The sequence below is a fragment of the Microtus ochrogaster genome, linkage group LG4 (genome assembly GCF_000317375.1).
Source record: "Microtus ochrogaster isolate Prairie Vole_2 linkage group LG4, MicOch1.0, whole genome shotgun sequence".
Taxonomy (NCBI): domain Eukaryota; kingdom Metazoa; phylum Chordata; class Mammalia; order Rodentia; family Cricetidae; genus Microtus; species Microtus ochrogaster.
The window spans coordinates 36,011,139-36,017,849 of record NC_022030.1 but is presented as its reverse complement, the minus strand read 5'-3'; positions in this window follow the sequence as shown (position 1 = coordinate 36,017,849).

Here is a 6,711-nt window from a genome sequence, read left to right as displayed (position 1 = left end):
CCCAAAGAAAAACATATAGGTATCCTCCTGAATATTAACCTTCATCAGGCGATGAAAGGAGACAGAGGCAGAGACCCACATTGGAGCACCGGACAGAAATCTCTAGGTCCAAATCAGGAGCAGAAGGGGAGAGAACATGAGCAAGGAACTCAGGAGCACCAGGGGTGCACCCACCCACTGAGACAATGGGGATGTTCTATCAGGAACTCACCAAGGCCAGCTGGCCTGGGTGTGAAAAAGCATGGGATAAAACCTGACTCGCTAAACATAGCGGTCAATGACGTCTACTGAGAACTCAAGAACAATGGCAATGGGTTTTTGATCCTACTGCACATACTCGCTTTGTGGGAGCCTAGGCAGTTTGGATGCTCACCTTACTAGACCTGGATGGAGGTGGGTGGTCCATGGACTTCCCATAGGCCAGGGAATCCTGATTGGTCTTTGGGCTGATGAGGGAGGGGGACCTGATTGGGGGAGGGGGAGGGAAATGGGATGAGGTGGCGTGGAGGAGGCAGAAATCTTAAATAAATAAATAAATATATAAATAAATAAAACAAAAACAAACAAACATAAAAATTATCCCCAACTTGTGCTGGGCGTAGGTGGTGCATACCTTTAATCCCAGCACTCAGGAGGCAGAGGCAGGTGGATCTCTGTGAGTTCGAGGCCAGTCTGGTCTATAAGAGCTCCAAAGCTACAGAGAAACTCTGTTTTGAAAAACCAAAATAATAATAATAATAACTATTATTATTATTCCCAACTGCACTTTGCTCTGGTTCATTCTGAAATTCTTTTAGGCAACTAGATCAAGGATCCAGTAGAACCAATAAAAATCCTATTTACTACACTACCACACTAACAATCGCATAGAAAACAAACATACTATCAGTAATGTTATAGCACTTCAATACCTATTATAGGATATTTTGCAAAATATTTTCCATTAAGTGTCTTTTTAAAAAATATTTTTGTTTATTTTTAATTATGTGTATATATGTGTCTCTGTGTATGGGTATGTCACACGAGTGGAGGTGCCCATGGAGTCTGACCCCCCTGGAACTTAAGCTTCAGGTAGTTGTGAGCTGACAGTTGTGACCTGGGTTCTGGGAACCAAATCCAGGTCATCTGCAGGAGGGGTGCTCACTCTCAGCTGATTCATTTCTCCAGTCTCTTGGTATATTATTTTGATTTCAACATCTTGGAATGCCCTTTGCACAAAATTCCGAAGAGATGATTGTAAGTTTGTTCAACTTTGTCAGCAAACAATATGCATGACAGAGACATTCTTCCGGGTGTGGCTCTCGGTCCAAATGCTGGATGGTTTTCCAAAGTCAAATGCACAAGTCCTTGAGTCAGATTTCCTGAGTCAAGACGCAAAGAAGCTGTCAATTCATGTATATTCTCCAAACAGTTTCACTTTTATAGAAAAATAAGACAGAACTTTGAAGAATGAATTGCTTTGGCTCATCCTTGGGAAAGGTTTTACACATGTCCACTAAGTGAGCATCAGGAAACAGACTATTAGGGCATGGCGTGGGGGAGGGTCTTCACAAAGATGTCCTAAGGAATGAGCTGTCATCCTGCATCACACCAGGTCATGCTGTCTCAGGGTCTGACTCCAAGGGCCTAGCAGGAGAATACGTAACTCCAAAGACGTTTTGTCATGAAGTTGGGATTGAAAAACTCCCCGCAGAAGCTGGTTGATCTCTGAGTTCGAGATCAGCCTGGTCTGTGGAGAAAGCTCCAGGAAAACCAGGGTTACACAAAGAAACCCTGTCTCAAAAAGGGGAGTAGGGAGAAAGAAAGACAAACTCCACTCGGGCTCGATGAAGAACTCAGAACATGGGGACACAGGGGAACAAGGATTTGAGACTTCTGTCAAGGAGGTCCACTTGTCTTGGGGGATAAAAGCAGATGAATATAACATATTAATGCAATTTGTTAAATGTTCTAAACCACATAGCCAAGATAGACCAGCCTTTGAGTCATAGTGGTTCTGGGAGGATCAGGGAACCCGAAGGACTAAAATGTAGCAAAGGATCTAGTCTCTGTTCTATTGGTTGCTGTGAAGAGACACCATGACCAATACAACTCTTATAATAGAAAGCACTTTATTGGGGGCTTGCTTAAAGTTTTAGAGGCTTAAGTCATTACGATCATCATGTCAGGCAGCATGCTGGCAAGCAGGTGAGGTGCTGGAGAAGTAGCTGAGAGCTACATCCTGATTCTCAAGTAGAAAGGAGAAGGGAAGGAGGAAGAGATTGGCCTGGCATGGGCTTAAAACCTCAAGATTCACCAGCACCCCCCCACTGCCCCCATAACACACTTCCTCCAATACGGCCATGTGTCAAAATCCTTCCCAAATAATGACACTCCCTGATGACTATTCAAATGCATGAACTTATGGAGGCCATTCTTATTCAAACCAGTGAGGATCTCCAAATTATTTTTGTTATTTCTTTTTGTTTCCAGCAGCCTGTAGCATCTCTGGAAAGAAAAATTCCCTCTGAAACCTATCAGTAGATCACTGGGGTTCTGAAACAAGTACATCCCAAATGACTTGTATCCCTCAGTGCTTGGTTTAAAATAAAAACAATAATGAGGGTATGGAGAGATGGCTCAGTGGTTAAGAGCACCACCTACTCTTCCAGAGGACCCAGGTTCAATTCCCAGCACCCTCATGGCAACTCACAACTGTCTGTAACCCTAGTTCCAGGAGATCCAGCACCCTCACATACCAGGCAGGAGGCTCTCCTTTTTGAGTTGCTGATCAGGGGCTTCCAAGACATTCCCAAAACATGGCAGGCTGCTGCTGTTGCTCTTGGTTTCTCCCCAGAGGTAGAAGTCAAGTCAAGTCCCTGTTGTACTTCAGACACAGGACTCAGAGGCCTCTGAACTGGAACTGACCTGAATGTCCCCGTTCCATGCAAGCTTCCAAAGGAGGAAAGCAATCAGCTCCAATGTCTGTGAGCCACAACCGTGAAGCGCATACAGCAGAGCGCGAGAACCCTGAGGGTGCAATGGTGCTCAGCACACCTTGGCGGTAAGCAATAGCTCTCTAGTCAGACTTAAGGCCTGGCCAACAAGGCTTGGGTCTTGCCTGATACTGAAAAGCTAGCCAACTACCCAGATGTGTGAAGCCGTGGATCTTGTTGTTCCTTTGGAAACTACAACTCCCAGACTCCTCCTGGACTATGGATACCTGTGCGCACACCTGCGCACAGGTATGGGACATCCTTCCCAGACACCCTAGCGCTCCCCGTTAAAAAGGCAGGGCCACACGAGGCTCTCTCTCTCGTTTGCCTTTCCTTGTGTGTCCTGTACACCTCCCCGCCCTTTTGTGTTCCCCTCCCCCATTAAAGTGGACCCACGTGGGAGCTGCCGTGCCATGTCTGTGTTTGTTCCACCATGTGTGTCTGTCTAAGTCTGTCCTGTGTTTTAAGAAGAACAACATTTTGGTGCCAACCGACTCGGGGACTTCCCGTCCCAGGCCTTCCACCTAAGGCCTGGCCTCCGGGCCTTTGGCGCGCCTCCCGGAGTGCCGGACGACCTCCTTCCCGGGAACGAAGTCTACAACTGGGACCTGCCTACAATCACCTCCATCTCCAACCGATACCAACCAATTCGTGAGTTTACCCCCACTGGCTCTCTCCCAGTCCCGCCTAAGGAACGCCTGGCCAGCTTTTTCTGGTGCGTTCTGGGGTGGGTTGTCTACCCCCCTTTTTTTCCTCTACCCCCTCTCTTCCTTGGTTGACCGTTGCTCCGCCTGCAAGTTGAGGACTTGCTGTCCCCAACTTCCTGCCAGGAATTTGGTGTTCCTGGCCTCTTCTGCCTTTTTTCCTCCTTTCTAGTCTTTCTTTCACGTGTGGGCTCATCACGGGATGGGCACCTCTTCTCGGCTGAACGGTCAGCCCCAAAAGGCTTAATCTTCCCCTCCTAGCCGGGATTTTCCTGTCGGTAGCTAGGTTCAGGCCGATTTGGCCTATAGCGCGGCCTCTCGGGGTTCAGGGACGCCTGGACTCGAGATGCCTCGCTCGCCTTCTGCAGGCGGATTTACTGATTAACCATGGGAACAAAAAATTCAAAGCCAATTTCTCCAAACTCCCCCCTTGGTCAACTCCTGGAATCTCTAAAGCCTCATGCTTTGATTCCCTCCATCAAGTTAAAGACGCTGATGCGTCTCTGCTCCAAAACCTGGCCCCGATATAAGCTGGAGGGCGGTTTCCGCTGGCCCCCCCAGGACTCATTTGATCCCGATATTTTATGGGAGCTGGCCAATTTTTGTCACTGGGCTGCCAAATGGAAGGAAATGGCTTACATAATGGCCTTCTTTTATATGACCCTGAAAACTGATCCATCTACAACTTCATAATGCCCTCCTGCTCACATGTTCCTAGCAATGTCTGCCCCACAGGAACCTTCCGCTCCAGCCATGAGGATGGATCCAGAGGACGAGCCTCCGTCCTTCCGGCCTTGAGGGACCACCCCCTCCCACCCCGTCCGGTCTTGCGACACCTTAACTGCTTCTCTTCCTTCAACAGGTTCCGGACACCGGAAAGGCTCACCTAAACCTTCCCCCCATGATGCCTCTAACCGTTCCACTCTCAGGTCTCTCTCCCGTTCCCCGTGGCATAAACATCTCTCTAGATCCAGGTCTCTTTCTCCAAAAAGTTCCTGTTCTCGCCGGAGTTCTGGGTCCCCATCCAGCCTTTCTGATACACCTCCAAATTCTTCCCGTACCGGGCTGTGCAAACAATTAACAGTGTCTTCCTGTCACAGGCAGCTGGAAGCATCCTCTGATTCCTCCCTGTCTTCCCCTCCCCCAACCCTGCCCCCTTGGCCCTCCAGAGTGCCTTTAAGCTCCATCCCCATCTGCCATCTTGCCCCAAAATTCACCCTGCCCCTAACGCGCTCACGGGCCACAGCGAGCGCGTCGCGGGCCACAGCGGAGACTGCCGCTAGCCAAATTAAGCCAGCCACAGTTCTGCCCTTGCGAGAAGTGGCTGCTGCTGAGGGGTTAATGAAAGTCCATGTACCGTTTCCCCTATCAGAACTGTCTCAAGTCTCTAAGTTGTTGGGGTCATACACGGCCGACCCCACCAATTTCACGAGAGAGTTTCAATTTTTAACCCAATCCTATGATTTGACATATCATGATGTGTACACAATATTATTTAATAACCTACTCCCAGAGGAGCGCAGACAGGTCTGGGAGCAGGGGAGACAGTACGCCGATGAGGTTCAAACCCAAACCCAGGCCTCCCACCCCCCGGGGGCGGAGGCAGTGCCAGACCAGGAGCCCCACTGGGACTATAACTAGCCAGGGGGAATTCTGGCTAGGGACCGGTTCATAACTTGCCTCATGGTTGGACTTCGCAAAGCTGCTCTTAAACCGGTAAACTATTCTAAGCTCACAGAACTTTACCAGGATACTAAGGAAAATCCTTCGGCATTTCTTGACCGACTAACCAAAGCTTTGTTACAGTTCACAAATATGGATCCAGAATCTACTGAGGGCAGACAGTTCCTGATGTCCCATTTTATCAACCAGTCCTACCCAGACATCAGTGCAAAACTTAGGCGTATGGAGAAGGGTCCCCTAACTCCACTGGCAGAGCTCCTGGAGATGGCTTTCAAGATTTACCATGCAAGTAACGAAAAAGCCAAAAATCGCTGCCACATAATTACTGCACCCACCCGACCAGCTGAGGCAATGGACTCCACTGCCCGCCCTGTCTGCCCTGCTCCCCCGCCCCCGCGTGAGCCGCCCGGCCCATGTTTCAAATGCGGTAGGCCAGGTCACTGGGCAAAAGGGTGCCCCAATCCCCATTGCAGCCCACGGGGCCCCTGCCCTAGATATCGGAGGGAGGGCCACTGGTCCGTGGACTGCCCTCGTGCATTCGACAATGCGGGGGCAACCGGCTCAGAGGTTCCCCAGGCCTACTCACTGGGTCTGGCTCTGGAAGATTGACGGTCCCCTGGCTCCATCGACTCGAGCACCACACCCATCTGCAACCGGGAGCCACGGGTACTCCTTACCATTTCGGGTCATCTTATTTCATTTCTCTTGGATACCAGAGCAACGTATTCGGTTCTAAGAGAATTCTGGGGGCCGACCTCTCCCTCAAACTCCCCTATTGTCGGGGTAGGAGGGCAGCCTTATCTGCCTCATCAAACTCCACCTCTCAATTGTGTATTTAGAGGCATCTTTCTTACTCACTCATTCCTAGTTTTGCCATTCTGCCCAGTCCCACTCTTGGGAAGAGATCTTCTGACCAAGTTGGGAGCCTTCATTTCTTTTGCACCCCCCCACTCGATTTGTTCCAGACTCATCGGTGACACAGCTGCTTCTTCTCTTGGCCCCGCGATCTTCTGATACTAACATGTCTTTTCCTCTTCTAGCCTCCCAAGTGGACCCTCTCGTGTGGAACACCCAGAATCCCGCCGTCGCTAAACACCATTCACCTGTGGTTATTCAATTGAAAAACCCTACCGAGTACATCACCCAAGCTCAGTACCCCCTCTCTTCCCAAAGCTTCAGAGGGTTAAAACCTTTAATCTCTGACCTTTTGAGAAAGGGGTTGCTCCGTCCCACCTCTTCCCCCTTTAACACCCCAATATTAGCTGTCAAAAAAATCTAACGGAACTTATCGTTTGGTTCAGGATCTCCGGCTAATCAATTCTGCGGTTGTCCCTCTACATCCAGTGGTG